We start from the raw sequence: 27,049 nt of genomic DNA, 5'->3' as shown, positions 1-27,049 counted from the left end.
TTTAAAATAATAACTAGCTATAAGCCCTTTATAACACACATATTTGAAATTGGAGTTTACAGAAAGCTTGAAAGTAAAATGATTTTCTAAAAAGATAAATCAACCCCAGCCAAAGCTAATATAACTGTAGTAATATTAAACAAAACAAATTTTAAGGCAAAGGGAATATTAGAGAAATGGTCAGCATGAGAAAACAAATGTCAAATTCACCAGAAATACGTATTAAGAAATACCAACACTCTTGACCTAGCAATTCCACACCTAAGAAAGCATTCCAGGGCACTGGTTCCTCAAATGGATGTACCTCAGGTCAGCAGCACCAGTATTCCCTGAGAACATGTAGGAATGCAAATCTCCATCAAGACCTTCTGAGACTCTAGAGGTGGGTCCCAGGATCTGTGTTTTAACAAGAATCAGATCATCCTTAAGCATGCTAAAGTTCAAGAAGCACAGGCCCACAAAAATAAGGTTATGTACATCAGGACACATGTACCATTATCTTCACGAATGTATAGTGTGCAACAGCAAAAAGAGAATTGCCATGGAAGCAAAACCAACAATATGTCCAACAATAGTAGCACAAATAGATAATTGATTGGTTTTCATTAAAGAGAATATTATACAGAAATAAACATGAGTAAACCACAACCACATGCAAAACAGAAGAATCTTAAAAATGCAATAAATTATTTGAGAAAATTGGGTATGTATATGAACAAAAACGAGATGGAGAAAAGGAAAATAGATATAACAAATACATGGTGTATGATCCTACGTACATAAAATTTTAAAAAACAGGCAAAACTAGTATAAATTGGATAGGGGTGTGTGACAGACAAACTCTTAAGGTAGAATCTGTATAACCCCCACCTCCTTATGTTCATGCTCCTGTGTGATCCCGTCCTCTTGAATGTGGGTGGGGCTTGTGACTCTCTTTTAACCAATAGGATACAGCAAAAATGACAAGCCATACATGATCATGTACATACATGATTGTGTTACATAAGAGAGTAGCTCTTGTCTTGCTGGGATCTCTCACTCTTTCTTGCTGGTTTTGATGAAGATGCCTATGTTGGGGGTCCCGTGTGGCAAGGATTTCCAGTTGATTTCCTGCAAGTGTTTCTAGCAAACTGACAGCCAGCAAGAAAGGAAGCCCTCATTCCTACTAAAAGGAAATGAATTCTGCCCACAACCTGAGTGAGCTTGGAAGCGCAAATGTTCAGAAGAGACCTCCATCCCAGCTGACATCTTGACTGCAGCCTTGCAGAGGACTTAGCTCAGCCCTGCCTGGACGCTCCTGACCCACAGAAACTGTGAGATAACAAATGTGTGTCTTTTAAAGACATGAAATCTTTTGTAATTTGTTACATAGCAACAGAAAGCTAATATAGACAGTGTCTTAGATCCAACTCCCTAGAATCGGGAGACAAGGATTCTTGTTCAAATGATTTATTTATTGGAGGCATGCTGTCAAAATAAAGGAAGCAAGATAGGGCAAAGAAAAGAGGCTGCAAAAATGAGGTCTTAGCTAAAGGCTAGCATCGGTCTGATCCCAATGTGAAGCATGGGATGGACCATCACACAGTTAGTCCCACCTTGATTTAGGGGATTGGCCTTTTGGGCCACAGTGCCAGTCAGTCAACACTGAGGCTGTAGAGAGAGAGGAGGCGGGCTCTTGGGTAGCGATTCCACTTGGTCAAGGGCAATTCTCCAGATAAGTAGGCAACAGTGGGTTTTTGCTATGGAGCTCTCAAAACATCTGCTAAAGGATATGTGTGAGGCAGGGTAGAAGACTAACAGCATCCACTACAGATTGCACAATTGTAAAAATATAAAGAAAAGCTAAGAAGTGGATAGCATACAAATCAGCAGGGTCAGCATGGCTAATGCAGAGATTTTCTAGGATTCTGCAATGTTTTATTTCTTAACCTAGGTGGCAGTGACATAGAAGTACTCTTTGCTTGGATATTAGTTATTTTACGCACGTTTCTATATATCCATTGAGTTCACAATAAAATAGAAGTTTTAATATTATACCTGGGCAGAAATGGAGTCTCTAAGTTAAGGGAATTTGGGGAGTATCTGAGGATTTTATTTACCTTTCTGACATGGTGTTCTCATATTGCACTGTACTATGTTACATCTAATACATTTTTAAATTTTATTATCCCCATTTATACACTCTGAATCTTGCCAAATCAAGAATTTAGAAAATTCTGTCACAATAACTATTAGGGAAACAAAGTAGAGGCCACATCCCTGAGGACTGTAATGGAGAGCAGGACTTGGGGTGGGAAAGAGAGAAAAATGCACAAAGTATAAATATGTGAACTAGAAACAAACGATAGTTCATGAGCATGCAAACTGTGAACAAAGACAGAAGAATGAAATCGCTGGCACTCATCTGAAAGGTTTTCTGGAGGAGGTGGTTCTTTGCATTCTAATTATTCTAATTCTCTAATAAAAAAGGAAGAAAGCATAGAAATAAAGAATAGACAAAATAAAGCTCAAGTTTTCAGCAGGAAGATTTTTGCCAAATAAAATTTAATTCACAAATCCCAGTCTTCATTTTAAAAATGAAATATAGCAGACAGAATCAAGAGTAAGCCACTTGGGTCATTTTGGGTTGAAATTCCTAGTAATTTCCTATTATTTCTCACACTGTTTTTCAAACAGCATGATGGAACCCCATGAGACAGATTCTAATGTGATGATCAACCATAATCCCCATACTCCCTAGAAAATTCCAAGTAGTTACCATCAATTACAGGCAGATGATTATCTCTCAGTGACTTTCATAAACCATGATTTTTCTCTAAATAAACAAAAGGAATTAAAAAGATGAAAGATAATGAATATCTAAGGAAATGAATATCTAAATGAATATCTGAAAAAGTTTCAACATGTGCAGCAAATAATTAAGGATGTTTGACTTCCTTGTAATTTTTTTTTTCAACTGTATCATCAAGTTAGGATGGGAATGTAAAATATATAGGGGCAGAAATAATATCAGAAGCAGTGAGTTTTCATGGAAAGATCCAAAATCTAGAGTCAGAGAGCACAACTTGAGATGTAAGCCAATGTAGATAAGTCACCTCTTGGGTCTCATCATGGGACCACTGTCTATCAAATAAGACTGTGTACACAAAGCTTTTTTCAAATGATTCTATCCTACAAAAGTCAAAGGCATTTTTGTAGACTTCCTGAATTCACTTGTAGTTTAATAACTTGGAAAAGAGACTTATGTCTCATTTTAGAACACTTTAAATAAGAGTACTAAACAACAACAAAAACTTAAGCTGTGAAGACAAGTCAAAAATTAACAGTTTAATCTGTGGTACTTACTTTCCCCCCAGAGGTATCACCCACTACCCTGGAAGCACAGGAAAAATGTTTCCACTTGGGAATGTTTTTGTGAAATTATTCCAAGCCACTCTAGGACAAATGTTAGAGGAAAAGATAACTCCCCCAGGTAAAAACTTTTTCCTTTTCCACTAAGTGGATCATGAATCATCAGTTTTAGCCCACGGTGTTCTACTCCATTGGGCCCAGAACATCCAGCAGCTTCCAGAATCTGTCAAACCATCAAGCACAGCGAACAATTCCCTTTAAGCCGATTCAAGTGCCGGAAAGCACTGGGCCAGAACTTTTCCCCAAAATCTGGAGCTCAATGATGTGTAGGCTTCATTCTTCTTAAGAAAAATAACTCAAACTCCATAGTACTTTTGCAGGGTTCAGTTAAAATATATTTCTAATTTGGGTACCTTTTTTTCTTTGCTTTTGTTTTGTTTTATTTCTAGGTGACTATAAAACATATTGTTGGGTTTCTGATGGTGACAGCTGCTTCTTAGCTTTCTAAGTACCCTTCAACTATATATTTGTTAAATATTTCTTTGTTTTATTTGAACAAGATAGCAGAAAATAGAACAGAATTAAAAAGGTGATAATGGAAAGGGTTCTAATTAAGAAAACATGTCAAATTAGACATAGTGCTGGGCAGTAGTAATCAAATACCCAGTCATTACACATTACACTAGTGATATGTTATTTATACACAGAGTGTGAGTGTAGTGTTTTATATATATATGGAGAGAGAGAGAGAGAAGATTCACTGAAGGCATGGATTTAATGGAATGCAAATAATAAAGAATATAAATATAGCATGGTTCTAATAGAATGTCATTCCATAGAGAGGGATAGTCATTACATTGCTGAATGGACAGTGTAAGCCTAAGAGAAATTAGAACTTACTCTCTAGCCAACTAAGAAAAAAAAATGTTAGAGGACACACATGGAGTGAACAACTTTTTGGGGGTCTGATATACAATGATTACCATTATCTACTATCACCATGATTTTCTTTTATAATGGATATTTAAACACAAAAAATGAGAAAATGTTTCAAATTTTCAACAGAAATTGACAAAACTGAACTTTATTGGAGAACATACCACATTATTTTCATTTTCTAATTTCTTGGATGACCAGGGAAGTTGGTCAGACTCTCATCTTTGGGCCATCATTTTGGTTTTGGAATCACTATGCGAGACTATGAGGTCTTGAATGGTAAGAGATAATCCTGCCAGCTATAATAATATTCTAGAGCTGACCAGTGAATCAGTCCTGCTCTTTCAAATATGTTGTTGGGTTGAACAGCATCAACAGAATGGAATTTTGGAGGCATAGGGAATTTGGACCTCCTATGAAAAGAATTGTTTCATGTTTGCTACATGCCATTTTTAATTATTAATAAGTTTAAAATCCCTTAGTTATCTGATTAGTATGTTCAAATTGTACTTTATATATTCCCAGTTTTCTAGAAAGGTAAGCTAGTTTAAAATGGTCAAAGTCCACGCAAGAAAATATTTGGGAAATTTAAAACTGCACTGACATAAGCTTCAAATCAGTTTTAAGTTAAATCCACCAATAACGCAGCTTCTTCAAACACTAACAATATGGGTCTAGATAAAGTGGTAGCTAGTAACTAAATGATGTAATATTCAATGGGCCAGTTTGGCAATCAATATTAACTAAGACACTGAACAAATCTGGCAAAGCGAATGAAAATGTTCTGGTCCTCTTTGAAGAAAATCTTTGCTTCAACGCCCTTATTATTTAATAAAATGTCATTACCCCATTATAGTATGAATGAAACTACTAATGAAAATTATGAAGTTCTCTCCTTCACTATAAAGAAAATCATCACAGTTAATGTTTATTGAGCTTTTACTATGTGTTTGGCAAGGTACAATATAGTTTGCCTGCATTATATCATGTAATGCTCACAACAATTCTTGTAAGGTAAGTACTATTATTAATCAACCAATTAATTAACCATTTTGTAATGAGGAACCTAAAGAACAGAGAAGTCAAGTAGCTTTCCCAACACACTCTGTCTTTATTTTGTATTTATTTAGTTCTTTCCTTTATTCAACAAATATTTATTGACTGCCTAGTATGTATAAGACCTTGCAGTACTACGCATATTTCTAAGTGTTTTTAAAGAAGACTCTGCCTGAACTAGAGAATTTGTTCTATGCAGATGACCTGCCTGCACTCCCATTAATAGTAATGAAAGCATAGGGATACTTTTAAATTTTCAAGGAAAAGGCATTCTCTGTCCAAAATACTGTTCCCACATCAAACTCCTTACCAATGAAGCCATATTACAGAAGTAAATTTTGAGAGTTCTGGGAATCTCTACCTTACAGAAACAAACTCTCTCGACTCTAAGAGAAATGACAACTTACTCTATAGCCATCTAAGGAAAAAATGCCACAAAGCAATGAAATAACTTTTGTGTACCATTTATGCTGAATGTAGTTTATTAAAGCTGGCCCCATCTTCTTTCACATGATCTTCAACTCATTAAAATGTTCAAAATGTTTTTAGATCATTGATTTAGAAGGAAACACATTTGTTATCTAATCTATCAATATTTGTTTAAACCAACATGAATTGGCAACTTCTGTTTATTGTTGTTATCTAGCAATGTATCTTGCATCTCTCCATACGTATGTATTTTGTGTGTGAAAAAAACACATCTTGAAATGTTCTTAGTGAAATGATAAAGACTGAGAATAATTTGGCATTTGTAAATATGCCTGGCAAATAATAGGAGAAAAAACTTGTTGCTTTGAGAGCAACAACTATATAAATGTATTTCTTGTTGATTACTATCAACTGTTGCAGTGACCATTTTAATTGAACTGCAAATAATCAGCCTTTATTTCATGAGAGCAGTTTTGACACTTTGAATTTCCCTATGTTGCCATTTATTTGCTTATGTTGCCTTAAAGTTCCTTTACTATAAAATAGTAATACAAAGTAAAATACTAGCTTAATCTGACAAATAGTATAGAAATATCAGGTTAAAATTTTTATTCTTGTTGATGAGCTGTAGAGAAAGACACATTTTGTGCACTGTTAGTAGAATCATGAATTGGTGCAATAACAAGGGAGAATAATTTGGCAGTATCCATCAACAATTTTTAAATATATATATGCTCTTAGATATAGCAGTTGTACTTCCAGGGGTTTATCCTATGTCCTCACAGATTTGTGCAGGGATAAATAATCACAGATTTTAGTGGCAGTAAGGGCTGCCTGAAGCAAAGATAACTGGATAGGGGAAAAGCTGGGTGAAAGTGACTGAAATAGTTTTCACTATGTCTTTCTATACGTATTCATTTCATGTGTATGCATCACCTATTTAAACATAAATTAGTTTAAATAAATATAAATATATGAGTAAAATTAAAAAGAACAAAAAAAATCACTATACTAACAATAATTTAGAAATACACCATCAACCCTTATTCCATCTCTTCAACACATTCTCATCTGTAACCAATTACAATATGGAAGCATCTGGATATGTATTTTACACTATTACTCATTCATCATCACTGCCAATATATGCTATTAAGTAATGTTAATAGCATTAGTATTGTTGCTCTTTTCTTACTTTGAAACAGGTCAAAACTTGGTGATTGCTTATGTTTATGGAGTGCCTATTTTTGCTGAACATTACGCTTAGATGCACATGTAAAATTTAATTCTCACAATAATCCTGCAAGGAAGGTAATGTGACCTATGATCTTTGGATGAGGAAATTGAGGTTCATAATGCCAGTAAGTGGAGGACCTGGAATTTGAACCAACGCTTCTCTGTTCACTAAGCTGCATTGCTTCTGCAGTGCACATTCTACTTAGAATATATTCATGTGATTGTGTTCCCCAATTTATTGGTGAATATCTCTACCGGCCCACCAATTGTTCAAAGCCATGCAGCCCTCAGTTCTCAGGTATGGTGTGGAAGGGGGCACATAGATGAGTAAAGTCCCCAAAGGTATCTCACCAGACTAGGATTTATTCTGCATTATCAGAGTATAAAATGACCCCAAGTTTAATAATCATTTAGAATGGAGAAATTTTATATCCAGACCAAACCTCACCTCTCAACTAAACTTGGTATATTCAACTACATACTCAACATCTCAACGCGTATGCAGAATACACATCTTCTCTGCTCATGCCACTGTTCTCTCATAATCTTCCTCACTCCTTAATTAAGGGCAGCTCCATTTTTCTAGTTGCCTAGGCTTATTTCTCTCTCCTCTCATCTTCTTTTTTCTCTTTTCCACTCCCTGTCTTACATCCAATCCATTGGCAAGTGCTGTTTTCTCTGTTATCAAAATATATGCAGACTCTGACCTTTTCTCACTAACTCATCACTAGTTACTCCTCTGTGCCAGTCACCACCAACTCTTGCATGAATTACTTTAAAAAGTATTTTTTAAAAGTCTCCTTGCTTCTATTCATGCCCCTACTACCTACTGTCTACTCAGCAGCCTGAATTACCCATCTCAAATATGTCAATGTGTTAGTCCCGTGTCCTCAAACTTCGGATGAAAAAAGAAGCCAAAACCTTATAGCCTCTACATAGTTTGACTACACTCTTCAGCCCTGCATTTTGCATCTTCAGCTCTACAATTTACCCCTCCCCTAATATGCTACACCCACCTTGGCATCTTTACCAGTCACAAAATTGCTGCAGCCTCAGGGCCATTGCACTTGCTCTTTCCTCTGCTGAAAACACTTCCCTGCACCCAAATATCTGCATGGTTTTCTTCATCACTTTCTTTAAATCTCTGATCAAACATCACTCTTTCCAAGAACCTTTCCAAGGCCACCTGTTCAAACGATAGCCCTAGTCCTGGTACCCCACATTTCTCCCTAGTTTATTTCACATCTGGGGAAAAAAGGATACATTTTCTGACATTTCAAACAGGATTATAAAAGTTATCCCACTCTCTTGCCACCATCGGTGGGCTTAAGTATGCACTACTCGGCTAAGAGTATTTAGCCAGGGTTTCAGGTAACATAGAGGGATTCTATGTGCACATGTGCATAATACTTGTGAAGCAGTGGCAGGTACCTATACCACTTGCCACTAGAGAGGTAACTGGTTGCAGAGCGCAGTTACCTCAGCTCTCAAGGTTAAATTATGGGAGGGCTTTCTCTATTGCACCTTCTCAAGGAGGTGAAATTTGAGGATTTAACCTGAATCATTCATATGAAAATAAAACCATTTGGAGCGTGGCATTGCTTACTGTAGAAATCCATCATTATTTTAAACAATTGGATACACTTAGTTCTTCACTTTTACCATAGAAACTCAGGAGGTGCTTAAACGTATATTCTTTTTGAGTAAAACTCTTTGTTCCCACGATGAGGTTTAAAAGCTGAGAGGTCTGAAGAAGAGCGTGTGTTCTCTCAGTTTCGAGGTGATTTCGCGGGATTGCAGAATCCTTAGCCCCAATGACACCTGGCCTTCTTCACAGTAGTGCAGTGCAAAGCTTTAGATGTATTGAAATGATTTCCCAGAAGTATCCCATAGTCCTCTGGGATTTGAAAGAAACCCAACTTTTGAATAAAATAAAACATCCTTTGCTAGCAAATTAGCATTATCCTCAGGGGTGGCACTATAGGAATGCAGTTCATGGAGTAAACTAAGGGATACAGGCAGCCCAACTGAAGACAGAGACATCTGCAGTTTCTCTACAAGTGGAAACTTCCTCTGCAAGATCCAGGACCTCCTAGAAACTGCTACTTGAAGCCACTTTTTCCTTGGTCACAAGATAGTTGCCTACTATAAATAATTGAGCCTATTGACTCTCTACATTATTAACATAAACATTTAATTAGAAAGAAATAATTTGAATTTAGCTGCAAATGTTATGTCTGATTGGTAAGAGAATGAGATTTTGTTGATGTTATATTGCAGGAGGACCCCTGGATCACCTACATGCATGTTAGCCCACCTCTGAAATCCCTCTCTGCTCCCAATAAAGGCAACAACGATACTCAGTCAGCTGCAGAGAGGACAGAGTCCTCTGGCACTCTTCGTGAAAAATTTGATAGAGCATGACACATTTCTGTCCTTGCTATTGCCGGAAAATTCTGTCCTGATGTCCAGATGCAGGAATGTGCTAATAGAACATCTGTCCCTGCCTTGCCTCCACAACATTCTCTCCAACATCAGCATGTCCCTGCCTGGAATGGTAGGAAACTGTACCCCTCATCCCCCTCTGAGTGGAGAGCGATGGGAGGTGGGAGATGCTTCTTCTCTGTTTTGCTCTTATAGTGCGAGTCTCTGTTTTTTTCTCTCTTTGATTGGAGCAAAAGACCTGTTCTTAGTTTTATGTTCAGACTTAGGAAACTCTTTGCCACCAGTCCAAAGTGGTAGTTCTATAACAGAAGCATGTACAAGGTACATGATGGCAGGGAGGAGGGCACCTCTCTGCCTATGAGAAGCCGGGAGCACTTCAGAGAGTAGGCGACTCTTGAACTTGTTGTTGAAGAAGAAGTAGATGTTTTCACAAGGGCAACGCAGCAAGAATACATTTAGCAAAGGAAATAGCACATGTAAAGGCATAAATGAAATAGCAATATTTTCTTGGATAACTATAAAAAAATATTAATGAAGACTAACAAGAAACAGGAGGTATGTCTACTAGATAATGACTCCCATTGTGAGCTGTGTGCAATGCAAGTAATACTTTCTTTTATTCTCCAAAGATGATGACCTGCAATGAAAGGTTCTAAGCAAGGAAGGGCATGATCAGATTAGCGTTGTAGACTCACCATGAAAATTGTCTCAATCAGAGCGCCGAGGGGACAGCTTCTTGGAACCTGGGGCCAAGTGTGTTAAACAACTTTTTGCCTTGCCCTCTACACAGAAAAGTACAATGATTGTGTATCACTCATAATATCGAAAAATAGTCTAGACTTACATATACTTGTTCTTTAATCTCAATTCAGCTGTTAGAGAAAGAAGCAATTTACAAGAAATGCCAACAAGCATATTTTCTTTGGATGGAGTGGGGTGACATTTGTGCACAAGAAAATGCCAGGGTGAAAAATTAGTGCCATCTCCCTTTCTCAGCAGAAAATCACAGAATATATATTCTCTCGAAAGGGCCTGAGAGTCAACCGGCTTTAATTTTACATGAGATACCATTCTCTCCTTAGTTGTTAATAATAATAATCATAATCATAATAATATCACAGGTTTCTTAGATCCTTTTAAATTATAAATTATTTTCAAGTTTAATATCTTATATAATCAATACAATATCCCTATAAGGACCTAGAAGCTAGGCAGACCTACTCTTTTATCTCCATTTATACTGTGTTTCCCCAAAAATAAGACCTAGCCAGACAATCAGCTCTAATGTGTCTTTTGGAGCAAAAATTAATATAAGACCTGGTCTTATTTTACTACACTATAAGACCAGGTCTTATATAATATAAGACCGGGTATAATATAATATAATGTAATATAATATAATATAATACGATATAATATAATATAAGACTGGGTCTTATATTACTTTTTGCTCCAAAAGACGCACTAGAGCTGATTGTCTGGCTAGGTCTTATTTTTGGGGAAACAAGGTATATATAAACTGAGGTCATGTAACTAGGAAAGAGCCGAATCCAAGTAGTAGTTGAGGAATCCAAGTCCTTCAATTTTGAGTTTATTGTTTCTTCTAGTGCTCAGTACTACATATAGAAAATAGGCTTGTGCACATTCTTTGCTATAATGACTAAGGATTCCAGAAAGCCAAGCTAACCAATTTTCAATGGATTGGGCAAGCTCATCTTAAGTTCTCAAATCTATTCTTGCCCTCAGCAACTGAGGAAGGTCAGGTGAAGTAGGACATCTGTAAGACAAATCCACCGGACACTCCCTATGATCTCAGTAGCACTCCCCAGCCCCTACCCCCAACCTGTCCCTTTCCAACCTATCATCTGCTCTATGGAATTACCAACCTTTCAACACACTAATTATATACTTCAGAATACCTGCACAGTAACAACAACAACCTTGGATTTATATAGTATTTTTCTTCAGAAACTCAAAGTACTGTTGTATAATAATTGCTTGAGGAGGGTGGTAAGGAGTATCTGTAGTGTGCCTGTCTTTCCCTCTATGCAAAGTTGTTTGACTCCATGGTATTTCCCCTTTCTGATTCCCTGCCTCTACCAAAAGGTAGATGAAATGCAAGAAAAAGAAGACGGCATACAATCATCACACAATTAAAATCTCCACCATTTTCATTTACCATTCATGGTTTATGAGGGAGGAATGCCTACAAAGCTGGATAATAATTCAAAAATCAAGTAAGAGAAAAGCACTGGGCAATTCAGTCCTCTGAGTTTGCCTATGAGGTGGTAGCCATCGCTCTTCTGTCTGCCACTAACACCGTTGTGTAGTATGAAAGAGCCACAATAGCTAGCGTTTGAATTACACAGTAGTCAAGCTAGATAATTAAATTTCTGTTCCAGAAAGAATATGTCCCTGCTGAGGAAACCTTATTGCATACTGCTGTTCATGGTGACCATTATTAAATTTGTAGGCCTTGTCTCTGTATTATAACGATTCATTTAAAAGTTATCATTCCACAACCCAATATGGTTAGAAAAGGGAGCAAAACTTCCAGCATAGTTTGAAAAAGGATCTGAAATTCCCTCAAGTTTTACTTAACAAAGTGTATCCTAGCTCTGCATCAACAGCAAAGAAAACAATTGCCCAAAGAGTTATTGCTTTTGATGAATAGTAAATGGGTGCCTTCTGCTATAGGAAAATTAAGAAGCTTCTCCTTAACTGTTCTTTTGGGATATTCAGTGTATTGAATTGACTTGGTAGAGGAGGAAGTTGTAATGGTGACCAACCAACATGAAAATCAGTTCCATTTATTTTTAAAGGAATACAATTCTTACACTGATACTACTTCTGAGCATACATTATTGTGAATGTTTTCCTCAAATATTAAGGGAATGGATTGATACATTTTTAATGAAATTTAATAATTCACTGCATAACACAAATACAATTTCACTAGATTCACAACAATCTCAAAATTTTTGGCTGTTGTGAATATCCCTCATATTTTCTTTAGAGAGGCAGAAAAAGAGACAGATGTTACTATTATGCTATGTGACCTTCAAGTGCATACATGTCTTTCAGTTCTATTTGGTTTGAATCAACTGTAATGCCTATGGAAGAGTGGCTATATTTTAGGCCTTTTTCAATCCCCCATAGCACCTACTTCAGAGTTAATGCTAAAAAAATTGGCAAATGAAGAAGAATTTGTCAATTATTAAATATCTTCTGTGTATTGGGCATGGTACTTATACACTATGGGGGATAAAAAAGGATAATGTAAGAACCTTGCCTTCAAGAATCTTAGGACCTTGTCAGAAAGGTGACAATATCAATATTTTCAAATACTCAAAAAACTTAATACTCATAACTTTTAATCCTAAACTATACATGCAACATGAGTTTTTAGGTGTCTTTACTTCTTCCTTTGAGATTATCATATCAAATTTTTATTTCTCATTCATCCTTTCTGTATCCCTTCAGCTCTTCTGAAAATCAGATGTTTTCTCTATCAGTGAAATCGACTTTAAATGGATGTGGAATAATTAATATATTCTAATTAATATAGGTCCTCAAAAACATTTGTGTTCCCAAGTATTTTTTCTGCTCTGTATTCAAGTAATATCATTTGCTGGTGGAAGAAAGGGTATCATATGGTTAAAATGCTAATATATTTTCATGACAAATTTGGGGATGGGATTTGAGACAGTATACTTTCAATCTTTGAGGAAGCCCTGAGTCTTTGAGGAAGTAGGCTACCTGAAGCAGCTGCTTTCTGGCCTTGTCATTATAATTTTTTACTCCAACTAGAAAGGCATCATATCAGTCCATTCTTAAAAACTTTACCTGGCTCACTGTTACACAGGACAAGATCCAAGCATTCGGTGTTGGCAAAATAAGACCTTTCATAAATGAGTTCTTATCTCCCTTTCCAGTCTCATTGTGGGTGGTGGTAAATGGCAATTTTCTAGGTCAACTTTGAGAAAGTAGCCAAAGATGGTCAGTCCTATTTTGGCTGAAAATGGAATCCCAACATTTTGGAAATTTTCATTTACAAAAAGGCATTTTAGTACTTGATTAAAAAGAGAGCATTTGAACAGCACAATAATAAGAAAGGAAGCTTAGATGTTATCAAGGAATCAAGAGCACAGAATTGAGCAAATTCTGCCACTGATTGCTTTTTATTAAAATACAATGTGTATCAAAGGAGTAGAAATTCCAGACAGGTCATTATTAAACAGAAAGGTACATAAAAGCAGACTGCATTTGATCTAAGTTATCCAGCTGATCAATCAATTCAAATAACACTTTCTGTTATAATAACATCAGCCAAACTGGCACTCTAATCACCGATTGATAGAAGAGAGTAGGATTAATTTTAAGTCATAAGAAAAGAATGAAACAACCATTCCCATTTTGAGTTATAAATCTCTTAAAGTGATGATAAGTTCTTAGACAGTTAGATAAATAAGCAACATGTCTAGGACATTCTTTTAACAAATTCCAGACCACTATTCGTGCTATTCATGTGTAACAAGATATCACATAATTCTCTTTTAATCAACTGAAAGAATTTAGATTCCCTACAATTCTACCCCAATCCCAGGATTTACAATCCATGCTAGAAAAAAAGTTTGAGTGTCTGGTAGCCTCTGCCTTTACCCATCATACTTGATACTCACATCATTTAATGGTCTTTTTTGGCTACCCTTGGGGGTTTGGCTATCTTTTTGTTTCCTTATAAGTTCTCCTGCCCCTTTGACTAGTTTGAAGGACCCAGGGATGTTATGTTGCTCTTAAATGGGCAGTCTGAAATGTGCTGCAACTGACAGATTATGGTCAGGAGCCAGCTGTTCACATATTTGATCAGCCAGCAGGAAATCTTTCAGCAGCTCTTAAATAAAAAATACAGGATGGTGTCGGTGTTTGGTGACACTGTTTTTAATCTTCACATTTCTCAATGACAGGAGGTAATGGTTATCCATGGGAGACCTGTCACATGACAACAGCTTCTTTACCACCAGGAGAGTCACAATATGGCCTCCCAAACTACCTTAACAGTCAGAGCATTTGAGAGTACTCTTTCTGAAAAGGTTATCTCAGGCCAGAGAGGTAAAAAGAAAACTTTTATTAGTTCTGGAATTTCTTTTTGATTTCTAAATAACTATAAAATATATTCTCTAATATTAATACTACTATAGTAACAGAAATTAAAGCAAAACATAATGTTGCATTTCTATTCTAATATCCTTAAATTGGACCATAAAATCAACTGATTTATTGATAGGGAAAATTCCTCAAAGAATTAGGAACACAGAACTGACATCTACCATTCCAGTTACCACCTACGAGAAGTAAAACTCTACTTCTGCTACTGATCAGTGTGGAAGAATGGGTTTCATTATAAGGGCATATCCCTGGGAGGGATTTATATCAAATTCTGGAACTGTTCCAGAAATATCTATCACCAATTTATAGAAGGTCCACAACTGGTTATCTTGTAGTCTGTAGTAAATCACTAAAGATCAACATGTATAATAATAACACAAAGTATCCAGGCACAGCATTTACACAAAGCCAAAACTTGATCAATACTTTTTTAAAATGAAAGCTTCAAAGCAAAGTAAAGCATTAACTTCCAACAAGATCGTAAGGAAAGATAGTCCTGTTTTTCATGACCACAAGGTTAACCTCAGTTTTGCTGATTTCTTTCCATGTAGTGATGAGGGACTATTAGCTATGACATAATTTTTACAGGTCATTGCCATGCTGATGGTAAAGAAGATAACTGCAGGAAAGCTTATTTCTGGTGTGTGTGTGTGTGTGTGTGTGTGTGTGTGTGTGTACACATGCATACACACACATGTTGAAGTGCTTTACTTTGTGATTGGAAAATGCAGACTTAATGTAAAATATATTTCTTTAAACATACCGGGGGTGCCAAAAAAAAGTATACACATTATCTATGCTCAAGCAGTAGTTTGCCATAATTAGAAGTGTCTGGACGCTGAAGGTAACCACTTTGAGCACCTCTTGTAATTGCAGAAGTCAAATGTGACTTGTATTCATCTTTTGTTATCAGTATATATTGAGAATTACGATTAATACAGTTTTTTCCTTTCTTAAAATGTGTGTACATTTTTTAGCACCCTCTGCATATAACACAATTGACTTCAGGTTTTCCCAGGTCCACATAGGAATCCCCTCAAAATATTTGAAATTCAGAGTTTCTCAACCTCAGCACTGTTGGCATTTTGGATCAGATAATCCTTAGTTGTGAAGAACTGTCCTGTGCACTGTATGTAGGATGTTTAGCAACATCCCTAGTCTCTGACCACTAGATACCAGTAGCCCTCCTCCCTCCCATTGCAAGTTGTGAAAGCCAAAAATGTCTCCAGTCACTGCCAAATGTCCCTTGGATGACAAAATTACTCCCAGTTGAGAATCATTGGTCTAAATTGTTAAATATAGGTTCTTCATATTCTTTTACTATGTATAGGAGAGGCTTTTCCTTAGTTCTCCACAAAATAACTAAAACTAAAGTATAATTTTTATAGAAACATTATTGAATGTTTGAAGTTTCTAAAAAATGTAACTCAAGAATAACTTAGGACTATTATATGTAGTAGTTCACAGTCCTTTGATTCCCTTACTAGGAGTCATCCTACCAAGCTTCTGTGGTTTTCTCACATAGGAATCACCTAATTCCCCACCACTGACAATGTACTAAACACATTTAGCCTCAGACACTAGTCTTTCAAAATTACAATAGCCATGATATAGAAGCAACTTAAGTGTCCACTGATGGATGAATGGATAAAGAAGTTATTTATATATATATAATGGAATATTACTCAGCCATAAAAAAGAAAAATGAAATCTTGCCATTTGCAACAACATGGATGGACCTAGAGTATATTATGCTAAGTGAAATAAATCAGACAGAGAAAGACAAATACCATGCCATTTCACACATACATGGAATCTAAAAACCTAAATATATACCTATATATTAGGTACAGTGGTACCTCGGTTTATTAACGTAATCCATTCTGGAAGACCATTCGAGTTCTGAAACATTTGAAAACTGAGGCACGGTTTCCCCATAGAAAGGAATGCAAAACGGATTAATCCATTACAGACCTTTAAAATCAACTCCTAAAATTGCAAATTTAGCATGAATTTTACTATTTAATGATACCATAGATCCATAAAATTTACAGCATTCATAAACAAAAATGTTCATCAACAGAGACGTTCTAAAACCGAGGTACCACTGTATATCTGCTATGTCTCCTAGTCTTGCTGGGTGGCCTTATATAGTAGGTGCCCTGTGGGATGAAGTGGCACCATCTCCTTGGTCACCTGTGCTGGATGAATATATATTTTTTGATTTATTGTTTTGTATTTCTTCAGCTAAATACCCAGAAGTGGGATTGCTGGATCATATGATAGTTCAATTTGTAAGTCAAGGTAGGAAAAAATAAATAAATAATAGGAATAGCCAAAAAAAAGTATCCAAAAAAATGAGGATAGTTTAAGAGATCTCTGGGACAACATCAAATGTAACAACATTAGCATCACAGGGGTAACAGAAGGAGAAGAGAAAGAGCAAGGAATTGAAAATCTATCTGAAAAAATAATGACAGAAAACTTCCCTAACCTGGTGAAGGAAATATAAAGTGTGATTTTAAAATATGGTAAATGCTTAAATTAAAGAAAATTATTACAGTAAAAGATACATTGCCATCAACCCCCGCCAAAATACTCCTCCTCACTTCAAACACACTTATCCCTTCATTCTTGCCACTCTCTGAGCAGTCCTGAAAGTCCTCTTTTATGAGTGTCTTTAGTTGAGCTGTCCTGGCTGCCTTGATGTCCTGAATCGATTCAAAACATCCACCTTTCATGGTCACTTTGACTTTGGGGAATAGCCAGAAGTCACACGGTGCCAGATCTGGTGAATAAGATGGATGAGGACACACCGTAATGTTTTTATTTGACAGAAATTGCTGTACCAGAAGTGATGTGTGGCAAAGAGCCTTTCCATTGTGATCACAAAATACAGTGAATGCTGCTGCCGAGTGCCATCCCACAAAAAGGCAGGGAACTTCAATATGGAAAGTGGCACGTTGAACCCTAGTAAGTGTGTGACAAGTTTCAACTTGTTCAGTGCAGTCAGTTGGGTGTGAGCTACAGTTGACAGAGGTGTGTTTTAAAGGGTGCCATAAATCATCCTCCAACATGACAATGTTCCATGTCACACATCGCTTCTTTTTATGGCAATTTCTGTCAAATAAAAACAGTACGGTGTGTCCTCATCCACCTTATTCACCAGATCTGGCACCACATAACTTCCAGCTTTTCCCCAAAGTCAAAATAATTCAGGACATCGAGGCAGCCACTACAGCACAACCAAAGACACTCATGAAAGAGGACTTCCAGAACTGCTTCATAAAGTGGCAAGAACAATGGGATAAGTGTGTTCAAAGTGAGGGGGAGCATTTTGAGGTGGATTAATGGCAATGTGTCTTTTACTGTACTTTTTTTTTTTTTTTTAATTTAAACATTCACTGTATTGTTTGATCACACCTCATAGATATATGAGCCCAGGAAGTGCAGAGAGTCCTAAACTAGAATAACCCAAACAGGCCCACAGTAATACACATTATATTTAAAACTGCAAAGGTTAAAGACAAAGAGAGAATCCTAAAAGCAGCAAGAGAAAGGCAACTAGTTACTTACGAGGGAGTTCCCGTAAGATTGTCAGCTGATTTCTCAACAGAAACTTTGCAGACTAGAAGGGATTGGCAAGACATATTCAAAATGATGAAAAGTCAGGTCCTACAACCAAGGCTACTATACACAGCAAGGCTATCATTTAAAATTGAAAGTAAGATAAAAAGCTTCCAAGACAAGAAAAAGCTGAAGGACTTCATCACCACCAAACCAGTATTACCATGATGTTAGAGGGACTTCTTTACGATGAAAATAAATAAATAAACAAATAAATAAATAAATAATAAAATATAACTACATCTCTATCAAAAATTACTTTCAATGTAAATGAATTAACTGCTCCAATCAAAAACATAGGGTGGCTGAATGGATATGAAAACAAAATCTTTACATATGCTAACTACAAGAGACTCACTTAATATTGAAAGACACACACAGACTGAAATTAAAGGGATGGAAAACTTATTTCATGAAAATGGAAACGAACAAACAAAAAAAGCTGGGGTGACAATACTTGTACCAGACAAAATAGACCTTAAAACAAAGGTTATAAGAAGAGACAAAGAAGGACCCAGTAATCCCACTTCTGGCTATTTATCCAAAGAAATCCAAAATGCTACTTCCAAGGGACATGTTCATCCATATGTTCATTGCAACATTGTTTACAATGGCCAAGATGTGGAGGCAGCCTGGGTGTCCGTCAATGAAAGAATGGATAAAAAGGAGGTGGTACATACATACAATGGAATATTGCTTGGCCTTGGAAGAGAATAGGCTCTCACCATCTGTCGTGGCATGGAGGGACCTGGAGCATATTGTGCTGAGTGGAGTAACTCAAACAGACAAAGACAGATGTAATATGATTTCACATACATGTGGAATCTACAGAACAAAATGAACAAACATACAAAACAGAAACAAACTCACAGATACAGAGAACACTTTAATGGTTGCCAGATGGGAGGGGGTGTTGAGAGCGTGGGTGTAAAATGGGAAGGGATTAAGAAGTACAAATTGGTTGTTACAAAGTAGTCATTGGGATGTAGGTGTAGCATGAGGAATATAGTCAATAATATTGTAATAACTGTGTATGGTTTCAGATGGGTACTAGATTTATTGGGGTGATAGATGGGAGTTGGCGGACAAGGTGAAAAGGGTGAAGGGATTAAGAAATACAAATTGGTAGTTACAAAATAGCCATGGAATGTAAAGTAATGCGTAGGGAATATAGTCAATAATATAGTCAATTAATGTATGTATAGTGACAGGAGAGTACTAGACTAGTCAGGCAGATAATTTCTTAAATTATACAACTGTCAACCCTGAAATGTTGTACACCTGAAATTAATATAAAATAATGTTTAATGTCAACTTTAACTGAAAATTTTTAAAAACGGGAGAAAAGGTGAAGGGCAATAAAAGGTCCAAATTTCCAGATGTAAAACAAATAAGTCAGGGGAATGTAATATACATACAGCATGGAAAATATAGTCAAATGTTGTGATAGCATGGTAGGGTGTCAAATGGTTACTGGATTTATGGTGATCACTTCTTTAGGTATATAAATGTTGAGTAACTATGACATACACCTGAAACTGATATACTATTGTGTGTTAGCTATATTTTTTAATAAAAAACTTTTTTAAAATTTTAGAGCATAAATCAATTAAATAAAAATGAAAATAATAGAGAAAAATCAACAAAACTTTAGATTGTTATTTGAAAAATATCAATAAAATTACTGAACCTCTAGTCAGGCTAACCAAGAAAAAAAGAGAGAAGGAGAGAAGAGACAAATTATCAATATTAGAAATGAAAGAGTGGTCATCACTACTGATCACATGAACACTAAAATGATAATAAATAAATACTATAAACAACACTATAGCAACATATTTTATAAATTTTTGAAAGACACAATCTACAAAAACTCATACAAAGAGAAACAATCTGAATAAACCTATATCAGTTTTAAAAATTGAAGTAATAATTAATAGTCTTCTATAAAGAAAGGGCCAAGCCCAAATTATTTCCCTTGTGAAATTTTATCAAATATTTAAGAAAAAAATGATGTTGGTTTTCTACAATCTCTTCCAGAAATAGAAGCAGAAGAAACACTTCCTAACTCATTCTATGAGTTACTTTACTCCAGCGACATTGGTTTTAGTTAAATAAACTGGGTATATTTATGCGTCTGAATCTTTGTACTTTCTGTCCCTTCTACGTGGACATTCTACCTCAAAGAAGTCATAGCGTCTATATCTTTGCCCCTTTTAAGTGTTTGTTCTATGGGATTCGACATCTATTTAAAACAGCAACACCCTTGTGCGTTTATCATCATGACTTATTCCCTTTCTCTGCTATTGTTTTTCTTAACACTTAACTCTATCTATCATATTATATATTTTACTAGTCATTTTCTGTCTCGTCCATGGATAACTCCATAAGAATAGGAGTTCTCACGTATTTTTCTACCGTTGCATCTTCAGTAGAATAGCACCTACTCATAGTAGTTGCTCAATATATTACCATAATTGCTGATTAAATTAATAGATGAATTGTGCAAAGGAACATTTGAGTCTTTTCTAAGCCTGGCTTGCATTAAAAAGAGGAACTCAAGAGCTATAAATGACTCTTTTTTTCTTAGTGGGGAACACACCAAATCCTATAGCAGAATTGATTCAAAAATTTCTCCTGGATGAATAGGGGATATGAGTGGGCATGTATCTTTGGGGAAAAGAAAGGGAGCAATTCATCATTCTATTAAAATCTTAACACCTTTTTAATTTAAACCATTCATGTGCCATTCAATTGTATACTTTATTTATATCTAATATCATTACATTACATTGTCATTTAAATTCCAGTGTATTATAGTGTGTTAATAAATATGATGCTATATATAAATGCTTACCACAGGTTCCAGGTACATCATAATTTCTCAATAAAATACTAGCTATTGTGAGTTTGCCCTTAGGGAACATGTGTCTGTTATTTGTGTAAATAGTCACTAGGTGGCACTCTAGTTCACTTTGAGTGAACACTCATGAATTCTGGAGAATATCTAAAAAATTTAAAAATCTTTGCTACCATCTTTAGCTAGCCAAGCTCTTTACTATCAAACACTAAGCATCAAATTGAGCATAACTAATTATTTACATGTATTAGAAACAAAAATCCATGAACATCATAACCATCTCAAATGAGTAAATAAATCCTACACTGTTCAATACTGAAATCCTGTTTAATATTTTAAATGTTATTTAAAGTCTCTAACTCAGTAATTTTTTTATCTCTAATTCTGCAAGCCATATACCTATAAATCATACTTGACACCTCTGTCTCTGACCCACTAGAGAGATTTTATCACCAAATTCTGTTGACTTTATTTCATAAATATTTCTCAAACCCATCCATTTCCCTTTGCATTCTATTGCTTTCACCAGAACAAACTAACATCAACTCTTCTCTGCACTAAATATGACCATAAATCTGATTATGTTAGACAACTGATAAAAACGCTTCAATTAAATGCCATCATTCTTAAAGACAAAAACCTTGAACAAGGCAATCAAGGCCTTTCATGCTTACCTCCTACTCTTTACCAACTCTCAGTGTCCAGACACACTTGTAAACTATACCATGGTCCCTTCTTGTATTCTAGGGCTGCTGACATGCAGTTTCCTCTTTCTGAAATGTCTCATTCTCAACCGCATCTACCCTATTCACATATTTAGCATCCTTTGTAAACAATAAATGGTCAAGTAGAAAAATTGTTTTACTTCTTTGTAGAAGTAAATCTTTGCTTCCGATTGTATTGTCATTTGCTATCACAGAATTACATTCCATTTCATTGTTTGTATTAGTTTATAGTTTTAATTAATTTTGTGAGTGGTTTGGTACAGTCTTTCTCTCTCTTAAGGAATCCATAAAATCCTTAAGAACAGAGATTATGTCTGATTTCGCTGTTATTTAATCCCCAGCCTCTGCTTGGTGTCTGACACATTTAAGGCATTCAATATGTATTTGTTGAGTGAATGAAGGAAGGAAACTTCTCTGTTGATTGCCATTAACATGACTCAGCTCCAACAATTTCCAGTCCCTTTCTGTCCTGCATTTCCAGTTCCTGGAAGATAAAAATATGACTAGCCCTGCTTGTATCACATCCAACCTCTGGATCAACAAACTATGGCTAGAAGTTTAGGGTAAGGGGAAATGTAATCACTGAAGGCATATATATATATATATATATATATATATATATATATATATATATATATGAAAGAGGAGATTACTTTGAGCGAGCAGCTCACTTAAAAAATATCTACTACAAATTCCTATGTTACTGAATTTTTGCAAGGAGTAAATTAGATGTTATACTTATAACAAGGTGTCCTGCACAGTATGCAGCATACGTTTTGGCACTTCAGAGACCTGCTTTTGTTTTCAGTCACCCTTTCAAGTATTTTACACACACACAAAGATTAAAAGCCTGACCTCAAATATTTCAACATAGACTTTTTTTGTCACTGCCCTCTTCTAAAGTTATAAAATCTTCAAACAGGCAAATGATTTACAGCATGTATCCATAATACTTAATTATCTGGCCTAGATTATCAAACAGTAACCATTAATAAGGAATCATATATTGAAAACCAATTATCCACAAAGCACTAACTTAATAATAAATAATAGATAAGTAAGCTCCACACCCAAGGAGCTCATAACCATGGTGGTAGAACATATGCAATCGTTGTGCAATGAAATGTCTTATGAGAGAGTTGTACACCAACTAACACAGAAGTATGAAGTGGAAAAGATACCATAAAGTACAGGCAATCAGATTTTGCAAGGAAATTTAAACATATACACGAAACATTACATTCTCCTGCATAAATTGCTACTGGGTGTTTTCTTCCTTCATGGGATAAAAGCGGATGCTGTTCTCCTTTTTACTTAAAGATCCATCAAATTCATAAGCGCTAGGTATTTTAGTCATAGAAAACTCAAACTCATGTGATCGTCTCCCTCTCCCTTACAAAAACCCATTTTCTTACTATTTAATGGTGCAAGAGCTTTCCTGCTAGTTTAAATCTTATAAAAATTAGAAATAGGAGGCAAATACTGACAAGTAGGGACTATACTATGTATGTTTCATGATTTTCAACTATCCATCCTCTCTTAAATTCCTTGATTCCTGAGACTCCACAATGAAATTGAACTTTTCCTCCTAGTGACTAATATTCTAATTTTCTCAGTTTACAAGAATCACGCTAACAAAGGAGTACAAATACCAACTTAAAAGCAATTGTACAATCACGGGACAGAGGAAGAACATGAATTTCAGCAGGATCTGGTTCCAAATAAGTTTATTGGACATAAAACATTTTATACATTTATAGAATTTCTAGGCTTAGACCTTTTATACATGCTCTTTTCTTTCGCAAATTATGGATTAGATCTAAACCTTAGAAAAGCTGTAACTAATTCCACTGAAAGGGTACTTACAACTCGTGAACAAAGGGTTTTCCTTCTATCTCTTAGTAAGCTGAAGTTCCCGCACATAATCCGGGTTATTTTAAATCATTTGAGAATCAATGTAAGTATTAAATGGTTACTTCTGAGAAGCTAATACCATTTGTACCAATCCTCGAGAAAATTCTATTTACTTTATTTGTCCTTCTGTCTTCTTTTTCTTCTTCTCCTCTCCTTCTCCTTTATTATTACTGTTATTGTTATTACTATTATTACTATTTGGTTAAACACTGCTTAGTAAGCTTTTTTTAAGCAAGCAATTCACTTTAGAATCTATTACCAAAGAGTAAAAAAGATAAAGTGTATTTTCCTCCAAAATTTTGCTTACATTAGAAATACAATAACTTTGAACAGTAAATAAAGGACACTCATCATACAGAATGTGATATTAAAATGGATGTGAAGCACATATAGTGAAAATCAATCCCCAATAAATGAACATGCCATCCCCACGTGATCAAAGCACACACTGTAGCTCAGCTCTCTGACTGAATGTGCACACGTGTCAGCTCTCTGACTGAACGTGCACACATGCTCAGAGCACAGACTCAAATTTGCATTCACATCTGTCACACCATTGATCTGGCCTTCTTAAAACGCTTGCCTAAGAGACAAAGCAACTCAATAATATTTGGAATCAGCAAGAAGAAATAAATGACCCACAGCTACGTATCACTGGGAGAAGAAAAGATATAATTAAAACAATGAAATGGACTAACATGTGTACATAGAAAGACCCAGAATAGCACATAAGATAAACTCGAACACCAAATGCACAAGTGACACCAGTAATGGGACTAGAAGAGATGTTCTGACAACTACATCTGTTATTAAAATATATACCGCGACAAATAAAAATAGCAAGAACAAGCCCTGTAATGGAATTAAGACAGAGCATAGGAAACTAATGACTGAGGATAAAGACAAATGTGGTGACAATGGCAGGTAGTATGACAAATGAAATGCTTGAATAAGCAAAATTCGGGAAACGAGACAGCTGAAAGACCCAAGACCAAGACTGAGACAAATCTGTCAGCAATACGGATAGCATCACACTGTGCCAGAAGACAGTGTTAAATTATAAATGTTAATGATAGATGGATTCAGTAAAGCCATAAGCAGAACAAAAGAAATGAAAAAATATCCTTGCTGCAGTGTTTGATGTAGGTCTTCATTTTAAGGAAGATACACAGCGGTCCTCCTTACCAGTGGGGGGATACATCCCAGACCCCCCGTGGATGCCTAAAACCACAGACAGTACTGAACCCTATATATATTCAGACTTCATTTTTTCCTATACATACATATATATGATAAAGCTTAATTTATAAGTTAGGCACAGTAAGAGATTAACAATGACTAATAATAGAACAATTATAAAAATATACTGTAATAAAAGTCTCTCTCAAAATGTGGTCTCTCTCAAAATATCTTATTGTACTATGCTCACCTTTGCAATTAAAAGGAATACTTCTATGGCTTCTCTTTGGCACATTTGAATTGCCAGCATCACTTCTCAGGCGCTTTGGGGCCATTATTAAGTAAAATAAGGATTACTTGAATACAAGCACTGAGATACCATGATAGTAGATCTGATAACCAAGATGGCCACTAAGTGACTAACGGGCAGGGAGCGTAGAGAGCGTGGAGACACTACACAAAGGGAGGATTCACGTCCCCGGTGGGACCAAGTCGGACAACATGAGATTTCATTACGCTACTCAGAATGGTGTGCAACTAAAAACTTATGAACTGTATATCTCTGGAATTTTCCATTTAATAGTTTCAGACTGCAATTGACCACAGGTAACTGACTGCAAAAAGTGAAGCTGTGGATAAGGGGAGACTACTGTCATAGTCATGTTCTCCTGAGAAGGGACATCTTTGATTTCAGGAAGAACGGCAGCATGCTATTAAATGCCATCAACCCCGTTCTACCATTGTCCTTTAGTCATTGGGAAACATTCACTTGCTTACAGAATCTTGAACTCAGCCATAAAAGTCTTCACAAACTAAGGTAAGAGAAGGAAAATGAGAAACAAAGAAAGAGAATAAAGGGGGGGAAGAGGTAAAGGGGCTAAAAGAAGAAGACAAAGAAAAGAAAGCAAGGAGAGAGAATAAATAATTCAAGTAGTCAAGTACCTACTAAGCAACTACTGTGTGACAGATAGTGCAGAAGGTACTAGAAATACTATGGTGGGGAGAGGGGAAAAAAAACTGTCAGTTTCCTGGCTTCATGGAGCTTATAATTTGGTAGCAGATAAAGACATCAATCAAACAACCACACAAGGAAATGTAAAATTGAATTTCTGGTAAGTGACATGAAGAAAGGGCTACAGGATACTCTGAGTGCGTATAGCAGAAATTATAGGAAGTCTGGGAAGTCTTCTTAAAGGAATTCATAATGAAGCTGAGATGCAAAGGAGCAAAGGTTTGAGGGTGGAGGTGGAAAGTCCTCCAGACAGTGGGACTGGCATATACAAAGGACCTGTGGTGAGAAGAAAAGTGAGAGAGGAAGACCAAAAGAAGGTGAGAAGGTGGAGGAGAGGCTAGAGCAGCGAGAACTTGGGAGAGTATGGCATGCCTGGTGAGACCGGAGGACAAAGCTTTCATTCAAGCGTCTGCATCTTCTTCCTAAGAGCAATAAAACCCCTTGAAAGTTTTAAGCATAAGAGTAGCATGATCTCCATTTACTGAGCTTCTAACGCATCCACCAATTTGGGCCAGGCCATCTGTCCACATTCATCTCCTCACTCTCCTCACTCACGCCATCTACGTAAGTTTTCCTTGTCATCTAGCACGCCAGACTTATTCTCAACTCAGGCTCTTTGCAGGTGCTCTCCCCCCCCCCCCCCCCGCTGGAACGCTCTTTCCCAAGGTCCACATGTCTCAACCCTCACTTCACCTCAGCTCGCTGCTCAAATGTCTTCTCATACAATACGAACCTCTCCTAAAAACCCAGACTGAAGGCCTATGCACTCCCCACTCTTCTTTATCCTCTTAACTGGCTTTATATAGTTTCACTATTCTTATCACTAACAGAAACGATGTTCTGAAGTTACTTGTTAACTTTATAGATCACACACATACATAGATACACGCAAACACACACGCAGATTTTGGCTCCAGGAAGGCAAGGACTTTATTACAGTGCCTGGACCAAGGCAGTGCTCCATAAGTACTGAGCGAATGATTCATCGTGAAGGAGGGGTGCTGACTGCCACTTAGAGTCCAATCACACACAAAAACTTGTATTCTGGCAATTTTATTATCTGCATTCTCTCCAGGACTTCATCCCCCCCAAAAAAAGAGCCTCAGATTT

The sequence above is a fragment of the Rhinolophus sinicus genome, chromosome 16 (genome assembly GCF_057876585.1).
Source record: "Rhinolophus sinicus isolate RSI-liver-muscle chromosome 16, RSI-T2T, whole genome shotgun sequence".
NCBI classification, from domain to species: Eukaryota; Metazoa; Chordata; class Mammalia; order Chiroptera; family Rhinolophidae; genus Rhinolophus; species Rhinolophus sinicus.
This window is presented reverse-complemented; position numbering follows the sequence as displayed.